The sequence below is a fragment of the Hypanus sabinus genome, chromosome 3, assembly GCF_030144855.1.
Source record: "Hypanus sabinus isolate sHypSab1 chromosome 3, sHypSab1.hap1, whole genome shotgun sequence".
Taxonomy (NCBI): domain Eukaryota; kingdom Metazoa; phylum Chordata; class Chondrichthyes; order Myliobatiformes; family Dasyatidae; genus Hypanus; species Hypanus sabinus.
In genome coordinates this window covers 77,118,192-77,139,262 of record NC_082708.1, presented here as the reverse complement: position 1 = coordinate 77,139,262, position 21,071 = coordinate 77,118,192, and the positions used below count along the sequence as shown (strand labels likewise).

The 21,071-nt window shown below is 41.9% G+C and overlaps 1 protein-coding gene across 1 annotated transcript in view; it reads right to left on the bottom strand.

Annotated features, from left to right (window-relative positions):
- The window catches only part of LOC132390780 (protein-lysine methyltransferase METTL21C-like), a 41,500-nt gene extending 32,797 nt beyond the window's left edge, over positions 1 to 8,703 (bottom strand). Inside the window, exon 1 of the mRNA XM_059963329.1 lies at positions 8,666 to 8,703. The gene's annotated coding sequence lies outside the window, so the exon portion shown is untranslated. The remainder of the gene's footprint in view (positions 1 to 8,665) is intronic.
- Positions 8,704 to 21,071: the final 12,368 nt, after the last annotated feature.

Below are 21,071 nucleotides of genomic sequence, written 5' to 3'. Positions count from 1 at the left end.
TTTAAATGTGGTGAAGGTGGGCACATCGCCAGCTCTTGCTGCTATGAGCCCAATCCGGCACTAGTAACGGAAAAGAGAAGACAGCTTGAAAGAGATGGAGTGAGTGAGAGTCACGCCATGGTACTCCTAAGCTTCCCTCTGAACTAGAAATGATTCCTGTTGTGGGACAAACAGGGGCTGAAGTTAGCAAAGCAAATCTCAAAAGCTTCAAGATGTTGCTCAGTGAAGCAAAGTCCCAGAAGGAGTGGGAGCGCATCTTGAAGTTTACTGCATCACCTGGTGAACTCAGGCGATATGGTTGAAGTTATCACTGATGTCATGCAAGAGGTGTGAGAGAGTTATCACAGATGTTGCCACTGTATATGTCAGATCCTTAACAATGTATTCAAGTGCTATACCTGACAGTTACACACAAGGAGATCAGTGCGGGAGATTTCTCATCTCTCTGACACTGAGCTTACAGATTCCCAGTTAGCAGATCCTTGTATTAGGGAAGTCATCAAGCAGATGGAAACTGGAGAAAAAAATCCATCCCCTTCAGTGAGAAATGCAATCCCTAGACTACCCTACCGACTCAGAGAATGGGATCGTCTAGAGCTAAAAGACAGAATTCTCTACAGGGAAAGATTAACCGGAGATAAAACCACATACCAGCTTGCTTACCTGAAAAGTTTCAATCTGAGGTTCTTAAGAGCCCTCAAGATGACTTTGGTCACATGGGTATTGATTATACCCTGGACTTAGTCAGAGGCCCAAGAAGACTGAAGATGTGGAACACAAGATTAAAACATGTGGTTGATGGGTAAGAAGAAAGACCTTGCTTGAGAAAGTTGCTCTGTTAGTGAATATTGTGACTACTCGACTCTTGAGGCTGGTCTGCATGGACTTTCTTACATTAGAACCTGATCAAAGTAACACAGAGGATGTGTTAGTAATAACCGATGATTTCACTAAATATGCTTTGGCTATTCCTACACCTAACCAAAAAGCCAAGACAGTTGCAAAGTGCCTGTGGGAGCATTTTATCTACATTATGGTTATCCCGAGCACCTACATAGTGATAGACGGCCAGACTTTGAATCCCACTTGATTAAAGAATTGTGTGAGATAGATGGAATTCAGAAAGTCAGAACTACACCATATCATACCAGAGGAATCCCTGTTGAAAGGTTAACAGGATCCTCTTGAATATGTTGGGAACTCTGGATGTGAAAAATTAAAGTTGCTGGTGAGAATTTGTGAAACTGATTGTCCCTGCTTATAACTGTACTAGCAATGAGATGACTGGCTTTAGTCCGTATGAACTGATGTTCGGACAACAACCCAAACGTCCAGTTGACTTAGCTTTCAGACTACCCTTGAAAGACAAACATGGTAAATCACATTCTCAATGTGGTCAAAATTTGATACCTTATCTTGAGGAAAGCTTCAAGATAGCTACGGGGAACTCACGGAAAATGGCAGACCGAAACAAGACCAGATATGATAAACATGTGACAGCTTCAGAGTTGAAAGAAGGAGACGACATGCTAGTAAGGAATGTGTGCCTATACGGTAAAAAACTTGCTGATAAATGTGAAAAAATAACCAATGTACTGGTGAGCCAAGCTGGAGATCCGCCTGTCTACAGGGTACGCCCTGAGAACCAGGCTGGGGCCATACAAACATTACATGGGGATCTTTTGCTCCCTTGTGGATTTCTTCCTTCTGAAGACAATGAACATCTTTCTCCTGTCTCTGTTCACAAGAACTCAACTCGCAGGAGTACTAAGAATGAACAGCTGGTTGAAGAAGAAAATCCAATTGACTCTGGGAAGAGGATGAGGATGAGGCTTATTACATCAGACCAAGACTTGACATTGTAGATGAACCTTCGAAGAGTTGAGAAATTTCTGAACAGTTACACAGAAGAACTGTGGAATTCAACCCAAGCCCAAACCAAACATTTGCAACCACTCCAGTTGCGGACCCCGTGCTGGAGTCCCAGAGAAATGCAAGTTATGTACCTGATGTAGAGGAGCCCACTGTAGAAAATAACTTACCTATCAGTCCTGAAGAAAACCCTGTGGAAGAAACAACAAATGAGGAAGTATGTAATCAGGGTATCCTACCTGATGAAAGAAGATTGGAAACTTCGTCAACCAGATGAGTCTGAGATTTGTTAAGAAAAAGAGACACGTGACCAAGTGTTGACTAGAAAGGATACAACAAATGAATTCTCACAAAGAAGAGCCTGAACTCAGAATGTCTTCTAGACACAGAGAAAAACCTAGAACTCTAACATATCCTGAGCTTGGAAATCCTTTAGTGACAATAATTCGGTCCCTTTCCAAGCTTTGAGTTCAGCTATTGTAGAGTCTCTTCCTGTCATGGTCCAGACCATGAAATCCACATTCTGGTTCACGGTCTGGTCCATGTTCCTTATTCCAGGTTTTCCAGGTTTCCCCAGTTTCTGTTGAGGCAGCTGATTCTTGTTTGGGCTGGCTTCACAAATAACTTCAGGATTCAGCCTCTGGCTGCTGGATTGTTCCTGTCCAAACCACTTGTCTGTACCCTTCCCTTCACCTTCCTGCCTGGAGCCTCACATTACCTGGCCTTGCCTCTGCCTGGAGCCTTGCCTCGCCTCACCCATGTCTGGAACCTTGCCCTGTTTGGAACTGTCTGTCAGTGTCCACGCCTTCGCTAGGTAGGTCTGGCTGTTTTGCCACTACCTAACATTGGGAACTGTCTTGTTGTGTTCAGCATTCTGTGTTATGAGTCTTGGCCCTACATCCTGTACCCAAGGAGGGATCCTGGCTTGGTGTTCCATGTTCCTGTCTCTCCCTTGGCTCTGTGCTCTCATCATGCCCATGTGCCTTGCCCAGCACAGGAGTACCTTGCCCAGCCTGGTGCTGGGATTCCCTCATCTTGTGCTGGGGTTCCTTTGTCCAGGAGTCTCACGTCCAGTCCTGTGCCTCCCCTCGTCCTATAGCCTTGTCTTGTCCTCGTCTGGTTCTGGAGTCCGAGACTGAGTCAAGACCCAGGTTCTGGGTCTTTGTCCAGTCTGGCTCAGAGTCCATGCCCAGGCTCCTAGTTCCCGGTTCCATGTCCTGGTTCCCTATCCTAGTTAGGTCCTAGCCCAGGCCCAGAGTCCTTGTCTCATCCAGGGCTGGTGTCATGTCCATTGTCCTTTCTTACCCACTTTCCTTGCTTCCTTCTCACACATAGTCCTGTTCCTGGTAGTTCAGTGTCTGTCTCTAGCATTTGGGTGTACTCCCAATGCGCCCCAGTACGACACTCCCAGAGTTCATATATGTTGAACACCCCAAACCCACTCCAGTATAACTTGCATAAGTTCGAAGGGGGAGGGTGTAACCCAGGTTAATTAAACCCAAAAACGTTAGAAAGCTCTACCTGTGGAGGGATGAAAAAGAAGTTTACCGAATTTTAAAGAAGGAACTTGAGGAGAAAAGCTATGTGAGAACAAAGTGTGGCTGACACAGCCTGAGAAAGCAAGAGAAATGCCACAAACTATTAGAAACTAAAGATATAAAGTGTTCAAGTGGAATTCGTAGTGAGTATCTGTACCCTGCTTACTTGAAAACCTTTGGGTGAAACCCCTGGAGGAGAGACGAGAGTGATAGAAGCTACGGCTATAACAAACAGCAGCTGTAACGAGACAGTATCGGCAGAAATGAGTGTCTAAGATCTCTACCGTGTAACCAGAACAATAGTTCTGCTGGATCACACCAAGGGTTTGGTCAGGTTTTTTTTGTACAAGTTTGTGGATCAACTTTCCGTGGATGATCAACTATTCATCCAATGAACCAAGAAACAAGATGGCGAGCCTCCCAAGATGAAGAACCAGTGTGGGAACAAAGTGTTTCATGACGTAGAGGATTTGATACAGCTGGATATATCAATTTATTTTCATTTGAACAATCTGAATTTAAGTTTCTGCAGGAACTGATTATTTTAGCAAAGACTTTGATAAGTTACTGAATGAGATTTACTTTGTTTAAAAGCTGTGATGTTGGAGAATTGTTGTGAAAGGAGTTAAGCTGTATATATGTGTGTGTGTATATACACATTTGAAAGATTTGAGATTTGAAACCTAAACAAAATGCTGGAAATTTGAAATGTTCTTACTCATGTAAATATTTTATATATTGCTTTTTTTAATAAACGAAACTTACCTCCAGAAGTGTGTTTTCTATTCACTGCCTCCTTCCAAAACCTAGAGCTTCTGATGGCCTACTAGTACCTGATTTAGTAATATGCAATTTGATTTTTCTCATAAAGAGTGTGGCGACCAGCCACACAAAGATAGCATCAGCGCTACACAGGTGTTACACATCAGTGTAGAATAGTTGGATCCAATTTCTGATTCCCTCCCCAAAACCCATTTTGGAGAGCACGTCCATCTTGGACGTGTAGGATATCTAACATAGGCCTTCTCCTGGTTCAAGCGAATCAGGCAGGCAACTAATCCTCAATTCTGCACATGGCAATGGTATCTCTGAGCAGCAGAAGGCTGTCAGAGAGTTTCCTGCCAGGTACAGCATAGCTTTGGTCTGAGTGAATCACCTGTCCCAGACAGGCTTAACCGGATGGCAATACCCTTTTAGAGGATCTTATTGTCCACGTTCAACAGTGACATGAGTCTCTAATCCCTGATGTCCTCCCTCTCCCCTTTCTGCTTGCTCATGTGTGTAACATTGTCCTTCCTCATAGTCTGACAAGCTGCCAGCCCAGAGCATTACATAATTGCATTATAAACTTTCAGCAGGTCTGGGTCCATCCGGTCCCACGGTGCCAAATACAACTCTGCCAGAATGCGTTCGCTTCCGGGAGTTTTATTCATGCTGAAGGAACAGATGGTGGCCGTCAGCTCTGCCAAGGTCAGAGGCAGATCGAGACTCATCTACTTGCTATCATCTAACATCTTCCTGATAGAGGACGGGATGTTCAGGAAGGTCCTGTTGTCTGCTGATCCTCACTCTGCCTGCCAGAGAGGATGTTTCAGAGATGCCTTTTTCCTTAAGGCTGTGGATTACAGAGCTCCCCCTGTGCACCTTTTGCGATAGGTGTGTATTTTATATTTCAAAATAAGTATTATTCATAATAAAACAATATTCACAATAAACCATGCAGTGCCTTTTCATTCTTTATATTCATAGTCAATGCTTTCCATACTCTTCTATTCCATTCACACACACCAACAGCACTCAACCCCTGGGGTGGGATGTGTGTGACTGGAGTAACTAAGGGACTTGTTCACCAAACCTGGCTCCTCCCTCTCCAGTGGGAGAAGAACCCCACACTGTAGTTCTCCCCCACTGACCCCTGGTGGTGGCTGCACCAAGCTTCTATGTGTCCCTCGGCACGTACTCCTGCAGCCTGGTATGTACCAGCTGGTAGCATTCCTCCACAGGCATCTCGTGTGCGGGCGGACCAGACGATGGAACCCCCTGTAGCTTTTATGTACGTCCCCACACTAGTGTGCCAGAAACTGCTATAGCCACAGCGCACCTCTCCTTTGAGCATTGCTGGCTAGCTTTAATTTTTGTTGACCACTGGAAAAATGGGTCCTGTGCCGGGATGAAGAGCAAGAGTCAGAGGCAGAATTGGCTCCGAGCAGTCATTATGCAAATTGCCAAAACGCATGAAGTTGATGTGCTGTCAGTGTTAAATCAACAATTACAGGGCTATCTCATATCATAACCTCCACAGCCACTTGCAGAGATTATGATTTGTGATCTATGTAATTCCCTTTTCATTGTATATAAAACTTTATTGCATAGGGCTGGAAACTAGACCAGTGCACAGGAAACTAAATAGAAAGAGACGATTATCGCTGAATCTGGAACAGCAACCCGACTGTGTAGGTGGAAGGTGAATACATGCTTTACATCGATATTCACAGAAGGTGGTGGGGGGTGGGTTGTGCAATGGGCAGTCGAATGAAGGAGGGCCAAGGTGAAGTGAGAAAAAGAGCAAGCAAGAGAAGGAGAAGAGGGAGAGGAAGAGAGAGGGGTGGGAGGTGGTGGTAAAGGAGCATATTAACAGATCTGGCGTCTTTGAAAGTGAATAAGTCTCTCAGAGATAAAATGCATGCCAGACTCTTAAAAGAAGAGAGAGTGCTAATTTTGCCAAATGCTCACATGGTTCCAAATAACTAGTAGGTTGGTCAGAAGGTGACTATTTAAGAAAAGCTGATACATTGATAGCCGTAGGCACGCCAGCCTGATGATGCTGGACAATTGTCAGTACAGCTCTGTGAGAAGTTAACCAGTGTGGATTGCTAGAGAAATACTGTGGCTACAGCTCATTTTTTGAGGGGATTTCGAAACATGCCATGAAGTTAGAGGATATGATGTTATAAATTTGGATTTCTGTAAAGCATTTGACAAAGTTGATTTAGAAAATAACAACCCAAAGGAAATTGCAAGTTGGATTAAAAATTGGCAAAGAAAATATTTCCCCAGGCTCTTGCTTGTGTTAATTTAAGAATATGTCAACTTGTAGTCATGTACTGCATTACAGGTGCAAAACGCTAATGATCATGACATTTAAACCCTGTGAATGTTTACCCAAGGTACAGGAGCCTCAGGACTCTCACCTCCAGGTTCAGGAACAGCTATTACCTCTCAGTCATCAGGATCTTGAACCAGTGCGGATAACTTCACTCAATTTCACTTTTCCCGTCACTCAATTGTTCCCACAACTTATGAAGCACACACAAAATGCTGGAGGAGCTCAACAGGCTAGGGAGCATCTATGGAGAAGAGTACAGCCGACATTTCGAGTCGAGACCCTTCATCAGGTCACAATTTATGAACTCATTTTCATCGCATGTTCTTGATATTTATTACTTATTTATTATTGTTATTATTTCTTTTTTCTTCTTGTATTTGCATGATTTGTTGACTTTTGCACACTGGTTGTCCGCCCTGTTGGTGCAGTCTTTCATTGGTTCTATTATAGTTATTGGATTTATTGAGTATGCCTGTAAGAAAATGAATCTCAGGGTTGTATATGGTGACATATATGTACTTTGATTTGAACCTTGAACTTCGAACTATGGCAAAACACTTGAACTTTGAATTTGAACTTAAACACTCATCAGTGGCTGATATTAAAAACACTACAGTTCATTAGTGTACTTTCTTCAAAACAAATGTGGAGAGACTATCGTCCACTTAACAGGTTTTAGATTTTAACCGCAAGGAAAAGTTGGAATTTTCTTGTGACATGCAAAGCACACAATTGTCCAGAATTTCCTTCCAGTGCTAATTGGGTCTCCCAGTTGCAACACATCCTGAGCCTGCCCTGACCTTGGTGGCTTTGCTCTCTGTTATGCCAAGGCTTTCCATAGTGTAACATTGTAAGACCTGCGCATACCCCTCCCAGGAAAGAGCTGAAAACTTATTGAAGCTGTAATGCCTGTCTTAGCTGGCTGTTAAATTCATCAAACATTTTTTTATGAAAAAGACTAAAATAAAAGATAAAAATAAGAATTAAAACACTCAATATTCTCAAAATATTTTAAAATCTTTAATTACTCCCAATTAATTCAATCAATTATAAATTGTCTAATATGTACTTTGTTCCCTTGCAACCATTCCTCTTCATTCAAATGATTAGAGTCTAAGTCTATTCCCCTTGATAGTGCTGGGAAAGTGTGGCAATTTCTTGCTCGGAGAATTGTTGCAGAACAGTCAAGACATTGGCGCTTATGATTTCCAAAATGAATCACCTCTGGAACTAATCATCAGCAAGTGGCCCCAGTGCCAAATACATTCTCCCCGCTGTAAGGAGCACACTAAATCATGAATCTGTGCACGTAAGGCAACAGTGGCACTACGCCTTTCACCATTCCATGATACGCTGTGCAGGAACAGTGCTGGTGGGTGGGTGAGTGTGGTGTGGGGGAGGGGGACGAGGTGCGGTTGGATTGGATAGAAGATCAGTGATCAGGAGGCATAGTCAGACCAAAGGAAAAATGTAAATCCTGGCTACGCTCCTATAGAAGTAATGACGTCCCTCCTCACCTCTACCTTTTCTCAGCTTCCTCATAGTTGCTTATTAGTAATATTTCTCAAACTCTCTCAAGTTCTGATGAAAATTCACTAAGCTGAAACATCAACTGCTTTTCTCTCCAACCTGGCTTCGCTGTCCCAGGGCACAGTAGTGAAGTGCAGAAAGTCATTCAGTCTAAGTGATAACAAAGTTGGAGCAGTGTCAAAGAATCTCTTGTCAAAAATCTATTGATTTTGGATGAATAATTTATTCAATTACAGTATTTTAACTATGCAACTAAAAGTGTTACACTGATCAGATTACTTGGATCTATTCCCTCATATTAATATTACTTCATTATTTTACTATATTGTAATACTATTAGTTGGTTGTTTCTCAGTTATTACAGATTCTCTGGCAGTCAATGCAGTCAAAATGATCAGGCCTCTTCTTTAACGGACAGTACGTTTTCATTAAGTTGTTTTTACCTTCTTCACAGCTCTTTGTTTCCAATGGCTACCAGTAATGCAGAATTCAAATTAACTGCACATCTCAGCAAAGTACCAGAAAAAACGAACAAAAACAATCCAATTATAAATTATACACATTGAATCATTAAATTTGCAAATAATTCATGTAAAGATACACGAAATAAAATTTGTACCTTCTGTAAAGCAGTTTGAGAACGCTAATGTGTCTCCACTCCTGGAAGTGTCAGGAGGATTTGGAGTTGGACTGCAGTAAATAAAGCCAATGCAGGAGAACACTCCTCCCCTCCATCAAAAGCCAAGTGGTATTATTATTGTCAATTATCCAGCAACATTATCCAGTAACAACAGAATTTATTATCTAACAGCAACAGAATTCAAACACTTACAGCCTTTCTGCTGTTTATGGGCAGGTTTGTTGTTACACTGATCTCACTTGAGTGAGCTGTGCCAATGGTGTATCAAATCTAAAATGCCGAGGTCTTACGATTACTCCTCAGAGATGATAGGAAAAGAAGAGCACATTTTGGGAAAGGATTGCACACTATGTTCTGCCATTCTGTACATGAGGCAGCCAAAAGTCAGTTGAGTCTAGTTTAAATTACAGGAGAATTTATTAAATTGATGGTGTTTACTCTACAAAATGATTTGAAAGTTTGACATGAACATGGCCTTGAAGGCATCACCTTGAGTTTAAAGTAAAAATGTTTCTCCTTGTGTTCTCTAGACTATCTGCTGTAACTTTGATGGAAGATCCTCATAAATCCCGAGCCAACCATAGGCCACTTACCTTCTTTCTTTAGAACTTGTAGTGGGAGACTGGGAGGAGACATGGTAATTCTACCTCACATCTCTTCAGTTTAATTCTCAATGAGTCAGACTGATCTGACCAATGTACAATGTAAGGTGATATCTGGGAGAAATAATCTCAAACTTGCAGCAGTGAATCTTGTTTAATTATTTATGAATCTTAGTCAGGGAGTGAATTGTTGATATGAGGACTTCTTAGCTGAAAGTAGGAGCTAGTCCTCAGTAATGTGCAAACAGATAGATACCTGTGTAGGCAGGATTGAACTTCCCTGTGTACCTTTTTGGCCAGTGCATTAGTCAACAGTAAATCAATTGATTGTCTTATTGGATTAAAATCACATGATATTACATTTAAAATCTTTATCGGAAGTGCAATTTTAAATATCAAATAAATCAAGGGGTTTGGGGTCAGTGAATGGAAGTGACACATGACCTTATTGAATGGTAAAGCAGATACAGGGCAGCAGAGTGGTTAAGATGGTAGAAGAAAAGCCTCACAGCACCATGGTAGATCTTGGCTGAAACCCAGTCCAGGAGCTGTTTGTATGGAGTTTGCAGTTCTCTCTATATCCATGTGGGTTTCCTCCCGGAGTTCAGGTTTCTTGCGATTGTAGGTTACTAGGGTAATTGGCCACTGTAACTCACCCCTGGTGTGGAAGTGATTTGTAGAATTTAGGGCACGTCGATGCAAAAGTGGGGAGCATAAAATAAAATGGGATTAATTTCAATAGGACAAGGGATCTGCTTCTGTGCTGCAAGACTCAAAGACACCATGTGGTACAAAGTGCCAAGTGATCTACTCCTATATCTCTGCTTTACGTTCTCAAATCAAATACATTCAATGGATATAAAGTTTGCACGTGGCTGAAATTTTACAACATGAGCTCCTTGAGGTGTGGGCCATTGATCTAATGTGTCTTGCTATACAGACACAATAACATGGGGACAAAGAAGTGTTTAAAAAAAGCCAGAAAAGTAGAAGCAGGTTTTTGAAATGCATTTTAATTGGTGCAGGTTGTGGAAAGTGTAGCGAGTTTACAAGTTGCAATTTCAATGAATGAAACATATGAAAAATATACCAAGTCAAAGAATGATAAGAATTCAAGAATAATGAATTTTAGGCCTCCAACAGCTGGTGGGAGATAATGGAGGAGGCATTTATTTATTTAGAAATACAGTGCGGAACAGAACCTCCAAGATCAACAAGCCGCATTGCCCAGCAAACCACCTGTTTAACACCAGTACAATCACAGGACAAGTTACAATGACTAATTAACCGGTACATTTTTGGACTGTGGGAGGAAACCAGAGCACCCAGAGGAAACCCACGCACTCATTGTACAAATTCCTTAAGGATGCAGCAGAATTGAACTCCAAAATCTGGAATACCAGATAGAGTCATAGAGTCATGCTCACCACTGCAGTGATGCTAGAAAGTGTGTGAGCCCTGTAGAATTTTCCTTATGTCTGCATCAATATGACCTAAAATGTGATCAGTCTTCACATAAGGCCTAAAACTAAATAGAGATCCCAATTAAATAAATGACACTAAAACATTATACTTGTTTATTTATTAATTGAGAAAAATTATCCAATATTACCTATATTTGATGGAAAAAATATGTGAACTGCTGGGGTAATGCCTTCTACAAAAGTCAATTGGAGTCAGGTGTCCCTGTCTATGAGATTGGAGGTGTGGGTTGTAGAGGTGCCCTGCCCTATAAGAAAAAGACACACAAAGTCAGGTTACTGACAGAGCCTGCTCTTCTCAAGAAGGATCTGTATATGTGCCCCATGCCTCGATCAAAACAACTTTCAGAGAACCTTAGAAGAAGAATTGTAAGGATGCATGAAGCTGGAAAAGGCTACAAAAGCATTTCTAAAGACCTGAGTGTTCATCAGTCCACTGTAAGAGAAATTGTCTACAAATGAAGGGAACTCAGTATTGTTGCTACTCTGCCAGGAGTGGGTGTCCTGCAGTGATCACACCAAGAGCACAATGTGCAATGCTGAAGGAGGTGAAAACGAACCCAAGGGTAACAACAAAAGCCCTGCAGAAATCTCTAGAACTTGCTAAAGTCTCTGTTCATGTGTCTACTAGAGGAAAAACACTGAGCATACATGGTGTTCATGGAACGACACCGCAGAGAAAATCACTGCTCTCCAAAGCAAACATTGTTGCATGTCTCAAGTTTGCAAAAGGGCACCTGGATGTTCTACAATACATCTGGGACAATGCTCTGAGGACAGATGAAACAGAAATTGGACATTCTGGCAGAAATACACACTGCTACATTTGGAGGAAAAGGGTACTGCACACCAACACTAAAGCCTCATCCCAACTTTGAAGCATAGTGGAAGGAGCATCATGGTTTGGGGCTATTTTGCTGCCTCTGGGCCTGGACAGCTTGAAATTGTTGAGGGAACAAAGAATTCAAAATTGTATCAAGATGTTTTACAGGAAAATGTCAGGGTAGTAGTCCATCACCTCAAGCTTAATAGAAGTTGGATAATGTATCAAGACAATGATCCAAAAGACAAGAGTAAATCAACAACAGCATCGTTTAAAAAGAAGAAAATTAATGTTTTGGAATGGCCGAGTCGAAGTCCTGACCTTAATCCTATAGAAGTGTTGTGGAAGGACCTGAAGCAAACAGTTCATGCAAGGAAACCCACCTTCATCCCAGAGCTGAAGCAATTTTGTAAGGAGGTGTGGCCTAAAATTCATCCAAGCCAATGTATAGGACCGATCAACAGTTGCCAGAAAAGTTTGGTTGAAGTTATTGCTGTACAAGGGGGTCACACCAGCTACTGAAAGCAAAGGTTCACATACTTTTTCCAGCAAAGCATGTAATATTGGATAATTTTTCTCAATAAATAATGAGAAAGTATAATACTTTGTGTTATTTATATAATTGGGTTCTCTTTATCTAGTTTTGGGACTTACATGAAGATCTGATTACATTTTAGGTCATATTTATGCAGAAATTGAGAAAATTCTACAGGGTTCACAAACTTTCCAGCACCACTGTCACTACCATTCTCCCCAGGCAGAATTGGTAGTTGTAGTGGGTGACTTTAATTTCCTTAGTATTGACTGCGGACTCCTAGGTGCCAGAGGCTTAGATGGGCAGACTTTGTTATGTGCATCTTGGGGGGGCGGGGGTTGTAGACAGTCAACCAAAGGACTGTACTTGACCATGTATTGGGATGTGAGCCTGAACAGGTGGTCAGAGTTTCAGTGGGAGAGCATTTTGGGAGCTGTGATCATAACTCTGTAAATTTTCAGATAGTTATAGATAATGGTCAGACTAAGGAGCAAAGTGCTAAATTGGGAAAATACTAGTCGCAACAGCATTAGACAGGATAGATTAGGAGTGACTGTTACTGGGTCAGTCCATGTCCATCTGACAATTGGGAGGTCACTTAAAGACCAAATGTTCAGAATTTAGGGCCAACGAGACAAAAACAAGAATAACAAGGTCAAAATGAAAAATGGAATCACATGTAAGATTTAGAAAGATGATATCAGCCTCTGAGGAATATAAAGGAAGCAGGAGAGAGGCCAATAATGTCTTTGATGAACATGATTAAAAAGATTCCCAAAGAGTTTTATATTTACAGTAAAAACAGGAGGGTAACTAGGGAGGGGGTAGGTCCACTCAGGAAAGAAGTGGGTGAGGTAATTATGAGATGCTTTGCATCAGTGTTCACTAAGGAGTAGCACATGAAGGATAATGAGATTGGGGACAGATATAATGATGTTGTAGGACATCTTGCTATCAAAAACAAAGATATCTTAGGTTATTGAGAGAGGCAAGGAAGGAGGTTAACAGGGCACTGTCAGAGACCTTTGTATCCGGTTAGCCACAGGTGAAGTCCCAGAAGATTGGAGAATAGCTGATGTTGATCCTTTTCTTAAAGAAAGGCAATGGAGACAACTCAGGGTTATCGATGGAAACAGACACAAAAGAAATGTTCAGGAGGCGGTTGGACATATGAATACAAGTGGATGGAAGGGATGTAGTCAATGGGGTAGCAGATGGGATTAATTTGGATTGGCATAGCCATTGTGGGCTGAAGGACCTGTTCTTGTGATGTGCTATGTCCTGTGCTAGAAAGTGAAATTAAACATTTACATTGTTGTTGGAAGAACTTGAAGGAGCAGTACAGAGGATCTTCTGTGTGTCAAAAAACCTTATCTCAGACTTGCTTTCTCTATTATTTGAAATATATTGTGGTGATAATGACAATCTATTGTGGTATATAAGATAATGGGGAAAATCTTTGCACTAGAATAATATCAACTGTAATAATAAAAATTAAGAGGTATTTAAGAATTGCATGATAAATAAGAAATAAAATACGTAAATGTAAAAGAGAAGTATGTTGCTTTGAACTTTGATGGTTATCAGTCTGTGGAAAGGTCCCCATAACACAATGCAATGTAGCTCAGGTTACATCCAATAACTGTCAACATCCAATTTGGCAGTGGATGGGGCATTCAAACCAAAATTGAAGTTTGTCCACTCTCAGTGAGTCTAGCAGGTTAATTCCTCTCTGAGACATTGGAAGCTTCACAAATTATAGGATAACAATTCAATTTCCTCTATATTTGATAATTATCTGGGTATGTCATTTGTTGCTAATGTCAAACTGGAATCCACAAAATGTGGACATCTTTGCTTTAAGAAACTGCTGTTGTAATTTACTCCCTTTAAGAAGCATTGAACCTAATCTGCATATTTCTTAGGCAATGCACCTGCTGGATTCACAACAGCAACATTAGGGAAACAAGTCAGTGCTGTTAGAGTGATCTCCCCATACTTCATGGAGATGAGGTCAGGCAGGGAAGATTATAACAAAGGGCAGCAGAAGAACACGGGGCGAAGGTTGATTGTAGGTAATGTTGTATGGATTCCCTCTTCCCGTGGAGCGGGCTGATGTGTCCCAGGATCAGTGGCAACAGTGCACCCAGAGATCCCAGAACAGCAAAGTCTTGAATTGTACAGAGCACAGATGGCAAGGAATCTTACAGGACAGGGTGGATGCAAAAAATAATATCACAGGGGAAACTTTCACTCCTCTCTGTCAATAAGGATGAGGTTTCATCATCATAGATTTCATCATTAGATGTGTAAAATGTGACCAAAAAGTTGATGCCAGGGTCAGGGTGAATCATGATAGGAAGTCCAATTTCATGGGCCGGACCTCAACAGGAAATACATCCTAAACATGTCTAAAATTGTGTACAGTTTATAAATTGCTCATTTCTATTGGAGCTTAAAGGCATTGCAATATGCACTGACAGCCCACTTCAAGAGGTGAGGGTGTCAAAGATGATGGGTTTGGTGGAAGGGGTCTATCAAGGACTCTACAAGTCACATTTTCTGTATTATTTTTACTTGCACAAGCTGTCTTCTTTTGTGTTTTGGTTGTTCACCAGCCTTTAACGTTTTATAAAATTTCACTGTTTATTTTTTCCTGTAAAAGCCTTGAAAAAATTAATCTCAAGGTAATATATGGTAACTTTGAAAATAAATTTGTTTTAAACTTTGAACAGGAGCAAGTAGCAGATGCTCGTTGTTCAGTTTGGAGGCTTATGGCCATCATTTTGCTACATGAATCAGTGCTGGGTCCCCTGCTATTTTTCAAAGATGCTTGAATGTTCAGATGAGAATACATGAGGCATGATTAGTATGTTTGCAGGTGACACCAAAGTTGGTGGTGTGGTGGACAATGAGGAAGATTGCCTTGGGTTACAACAGGATCTAGATCAAATGGAAAAGTGAGCCAAGGAATGACAGATGGAATTTAATTCAGACAAATGAGAAGTGATGCATCTTGGGAATGCAGGATGTACACAGTAAATGACAGAGCCCTGGGGAATGTAGTAGAACAGAGAGACATAGTTTATAGTTCCTTGAAAGTAGACAAGATTGTGAAGGAAGTGTATGACAAGTATGTCTGTATTGGATGGAATGTCTTGTTACAGATGATAGTGTCATAGGACAGGTGTTGAATCAGGACCCAACTGCAGGACACAGACACTGGAGTCCCAGAAGCAGGACGAGATAGAACCCAAGGACGGGACAGGATGCAGTCTAGACAGGGGAAGCAGGACCAGGACAAGGGACTGGGAACAAGAAGCCTGGGGTGGACTTCAAGCCCAAGACCGGACAAGGACCCAGAACCTGGGTCTTGCCTCAGGCTCAGACCCCCAAATCCAGGCAAGGACATGACAAGGCTTGGCTAGGGACGGGGTCTTGAGGCTTGGGTCAAGGCTGGAGGCTGCAGGATTGGAGCTTGGGGAACTCAGATGCTGGAGCTAGGGGCAGACTGGGAACTGTACATCAACATGGAGCCGGGACTTATCCTCCGACAAGCCAGGACTCATCTTTAACAGGACACTGACATGAGACAGGACAGCACACAGACAGAACTGGGGCTTATACACCAACAAGCCAGGACTCATCTGTAACTCCACACCAAGGTGGGGCAGGACCATCCATCAGGTAATGGCAGAACAGCCCAACTTACCCCATGGAGGCAAGGACAAGACAAGACAGAACCCCCACAGGGCAACAGCAGAACAGCCAGACTTACCCCACAGGGCAAGGACAGGAAGAGACAAACACCAAGGAACAACCAACTGTTCCACATCTGCATCAGGGTAGCTCCAATTAGCCATTACAGCCAGCAGCCTTGGCTGGCTACAGAAGCAGCCAGATCCCTACCTAGCTCAGAGTGGCTGACAGCCACCCAGCTGGCCCAGGAAATAGCTGAATCCATACCACAATGACCGCTCTGACTACTACCAGCAAGGCTCCCAGAAGCCATGGTTCTCTAAAATAGCCCCAAGAGTCCATTCTAGCCTTCCACCAGCCATAAGTTTCTTGACAAAACAATCCCCAAACCACACTCAATACTAGGGCCACTTATATTCCCAGTTCCAATATGAGCCTCAGGTGTTTCAAGTGAAGTCCAACCGCAGCAAGGGGCCGCTGGAAAACCCGGAGCCCGGGTACACGGACCGGACCACAGACTTTGGACTGAACCGTCACAGATAGGGTGTTGCTGAGACTGCACCTGGAGTCACCAGTTCTGGGCACCATACTATAGGAAGAAGGTGATTAAGCTAGAGATGCTGCAGGAAAGATTCATAAAGACAATGTCTTTATGAGGGCTGCGTTAAAAGTGTGGGGGAAAGATGTAAAGGGAAGCTGAGAACCAAACTTCTCACACAGACCCTAATGGAAATGGGAGTTGTAGAGGGGAGTGCACTTCCAAGTTCAAAGTCACCATATACAACCCTGAGATTCATTTTCTTGTGGCCATACCCAGCAAACCTATAGAATAGTAACTATAACAGGGTCATAGTTAGATCAACCAGGATAACAAACTGGGCAAGTGCAAGTATGAATAAATAGTAATAAATAATGAGAACACGAGATAATCAGATAAAAAGTCCTCAAAGTGTCGGAACATTTCAATGATGGGGCAAGTGAGTGTAGTTGGCCTCCTTTGTTCAGGAGCCTGATGGCTGAGGGGTAGTAACTGTTCCTGAACATGATGGTGTGAGTTCTGAGGCTCTTGTACATTCACAATGAGGGCAGCAGTGAGAAGAGAGCTCGGCCTGGGTGGTGGGGATCTCTGATGATGGATGCAACACACACAAAATGCTGAAGGAACTCAGCAGGCCAGGCAGCATCTATGGAAAAGAGTGAACTGTTGACGTTTCAGGTTGATGAAGGGTCTCGGCCAAAACATCGACTGTTTACTTTTTTCCATAGACGTTGATTTCCTCCACCATTTTGTGTGTGTTGCTTGTGTTTCCAGCATCTGCAGCTTTTCTCTTGTTTCTGATGATGGATGCTGCTTTCCTGTGATAACATTTCATGTAGACATGCTCGACGGTTGGGAGGGCTTTACCTTTGATGTACTGAGCCAAATCCATTACCTTGTGTATGATTTTCTGTTCAAAGGCATTGGTGTTTCTGTACCAAGCTGTGATGCAGCAGATCAATATACCCCCCACTACACATCTATAGAAGTTCGTCAAAGTTTTAGATGACACGCCCAAACTCTGCAGACTCCTCAGGAAGTAGAGGCACTGCTGTCCCTTCTTAGCAATTGCTCTTACATGCTGGGTCCAGGTCAGGTCCTCTAAAATAATGACACCCAAGAATTTAAAGTTGCTAACCCTCTCCACCTCTGATCCTCCAATGGGGACTGGCTCATGGACCTCTGGTTTCCCTCTCCTGAAGTCTACAATCAGTTCCTTGGTCTTGCTGGCATTGAGTGAGAGTTTGTTGCTATGGCACCACTTGGCAAGTTTTCAGTCTCCCTCCTGTATGCTGATTCATCACCACCTTTGATTTGGCCCACAACAGTGGTGTCATCAACAAACTTGAAAATGGCATTGAAGCTGTGATTAGCCACACTGTAAAGTGAACAGAGCAGGGAACTAAGCATATAGCCTTGTGGTGCACCTGTGATGATGGAGATTGTGGAGATGTTGTTGCCAATCTGAACTGACTAGGGTCAGCAAGTGAGGAAATCCAGGATCCAATTTCACAAGGAGGTACTGAGACCTGGGTCTTGGAGCTTATTGATTAGCTTTGAGAAGATGATGGTTTCAAATGTATTTAAAATGTTTAAGACATTTGAGCGGGTTCATTAACAGGACCTGGGCCAAATGCAGGCAATGCAATTGGGTCAAGAAGGCACCTGGGTTAGCATAGACTGGTTGGGTTAGAGAGCTTGTCTGACTCAAACTGTTTGACACAAAAACAGCTTTGTGGCAATATTGATTTAATAAGATGAGATAATGATATAGATTATTGGACCTTCCTATAGATTGACTAGAAAATATTAGATACTTTTAAAATAGAACACATTGTCAGGGAAAGTGGAGGCAACTCAGTCAGACATTAGGATTAAAAGGATCCTCTCCGGGATCTAGTTTGCAGATGATTTATTTCGATTCCAGTTCCATGTTTTCTGGACTGGTAGAAGTGGATCCACAGATGCTGTCACTGGTGGGATAGATGTGCTTAGCAGGTTTCATGTGTGTGTGACATGGTGTTTGCTTCTTCCGAAACCTGTGCATCATCCCTATCGTAATGTCGTGAGGTGTTTTGGCCTTTCTGAATACTCATCCATTTTGATTGGTTATAGAGAAGGGACCCTCTGCATCTAAACTGCCTTGGTCAAAATCTCCCTGGGTTACACTTGCGAAGGACACGTCTAACCCAGGTTTTCAACACTGCAGACAAATACATTTTGTATAGGGTAGAAAGTTCAAGGCTAGAAACACAGAAGACTAATATAAATTTAGAAAAGAGGACAAATGCCACATGTCATGCAGGATCTGGAATTGTCTTTTAAGTGTTTACATCAGAACCTTGGTGAATATGTGTTCCATTCTCTGTATTGTTTCCTATTCATTGAAGGAACTAGAGAAACACATCTTCACTGCATTTTTCTGTCAAGCCTTCCTCCCCTTACATAAAGCCATCTTGATTATTCTAAGCAGAGCAGAGACCATTGTGCATAAGGACCTACTGTACAAATCCCTCTAACTTCAGTGGAACGCAGTATCAGCAGGGAATGAAAAGGAATGGCTGTTGTTGAATTATTCTCAGGGCCAGAAGATACTTACTACCCCCAAGGAGTATGGATTGTTATAAAATAGGGAGACGTTGTACCAGCTTTGCTGCTGACTATCAAAATAGTTTAATTCCCTTCCTCCTTTCTCATATTCCTGTGGAATTTTCTTGTTCAGATATTTATCCAATTCGCTTTTAAATTCGGTCTGTTTCACTGCTCTTTAGGAAATGTATACTTTGTACACTGTGTCAAAATTGAATCCTTACCTCACCTCTGGTTCCTGTGTCAATCAAACCTATGACAAATGGTGACTGACCTTTCTGCTATATGAAGCACCTTCTCTTTATTTATACTGTTGGAAGTTTTCGATTTCAAAGCTTGTATGTATGAATTTTTTTTAATCCCCCCCCCTACTCTAAGAAGGATTCTCCAAAATCCCCTAATAGTTGAGGTCTTTCATTGCTTTAGTGACACTATTCCAAACTCTCTCCGTGGTCTTACTATCAGGATGCCCAGAAGTGTGCACACCATTCGAAGTGAATGATTAAAGGATAAGTAGAAACTCCTTCTGCATGCTCAATATTCCTCCATCAATAAAACCAACAATTCTGTATGCTTACTCACAGCCTTGTTACCGTCAGTGCTTTTGTTTAAACATGCATAGAAGGCGTTCAACACCTATTTTAAATAATACCATTTGCTTTATATCAGCTTTCTTGAGGCTTCCCACTAAAAGATTACCCGCCTTCAATGAGTCCTGTCCATATCCTGCTGAATTCTTCTCTAAGCCTTTTGAATGTTTACTACTGTTCAGAATATCGTATGATGTATAAACTTTAACATCATGACCTTTGTACTGAGCACCAGGCTGTCAACATGTTTCAAAAGTAAGAGTCTTCCAAAAGGGAGCTTTGCTGATTACCGCTGTGAGAAATGGTCGCCCATTGTTGCTCTCTGCATTCTCTGCCTTTGCCAGTTTATCTCTATGCTGGCAATAGCCCTTTTAATCCCAATAATGTGGTACATTATTAAATGCTTTTTGCAAGTGCTTCAGCTGCACTGCACTCAATTCTCAATTACTTTATCAAATTATTCTGTTATTGCAGAATTAAAATTAATCTGTTTCTATTCCATTGCGCCTCGCAAATCTCTTCAAACACCATAACAATGCAAAAAACGGAGTAGGCAATGTTGTAAATTTGAAGTGATATGATTTAGCAAAAGAAATATGGAATGGATAGTTAAATTAAATTAATAAAGCATGTGACAGCAGAATGGGTGTTTAACAACAGCCACAGAAACAATTAGTCCTTTATTTCCAAGATTTTATTTCTATATTATAAACTTATATTGGTCTTTGTTCAATCACATCTTGAGCACATTTCTCTGCACACCCAAATCATACTGGGTAGTCTATAGGAGTGAAGCTTGCTAGATTATCATAAGGATTTACAACAGTAAGCCATGAGAAACATGTTGCTCAGAATGATTACAGAGAGCAAGATAAAGCTATTAAACTTCTAAAGGGTTTAAGTTGAAAAGTGAGGATGAGTGAAAAAAGTACTTTGTCCATCATATCTTCATCAATCCCATTCTCTGTCTTACTTAAACCAGCTTTAGTTTCCTTTATTCTTAGTTACTGGTGTTTGCATGCGCCTTGCTCTTCTTGATGATGAACTTACAGGTTTTGGAGTAACCCAGGTGAGCCATGGCAATGACATACAGCACAGTGAAATTTCTGTGTGCTGAGGCTGGAGGGCGTGAATTTGATGGAGTGCCAAGAAAAAAAACAATTTGTCCAGCTTTGTGTCAATCTTCTTAAGATTTGCTGGAACTGCACTCATGGAGAATATTCCAACACCATAAGACATAGGAGCAAAATTAGACCATTCAAACCTGCTCCACCATTTTATCATGGCTGATCCTGGATCCCACTCAACCCCATACACCTCCCTTCTCACCATAAACTTTGATGCCCTGGCCAATTAGGAAATTTTCAATTTTCACTTTAAATAAACCCATGGACTTGGCCACCACAGCCACCTGTGACAGAGCATTCCACAGATTCACTGCTCTCTGGCTAAAAAAAAATCCTCCTTACCTCTGTTCTAAAGGGTTGCCCATCAATTTTGAGGCTGTACCCTCTAGTTCTGGATAACC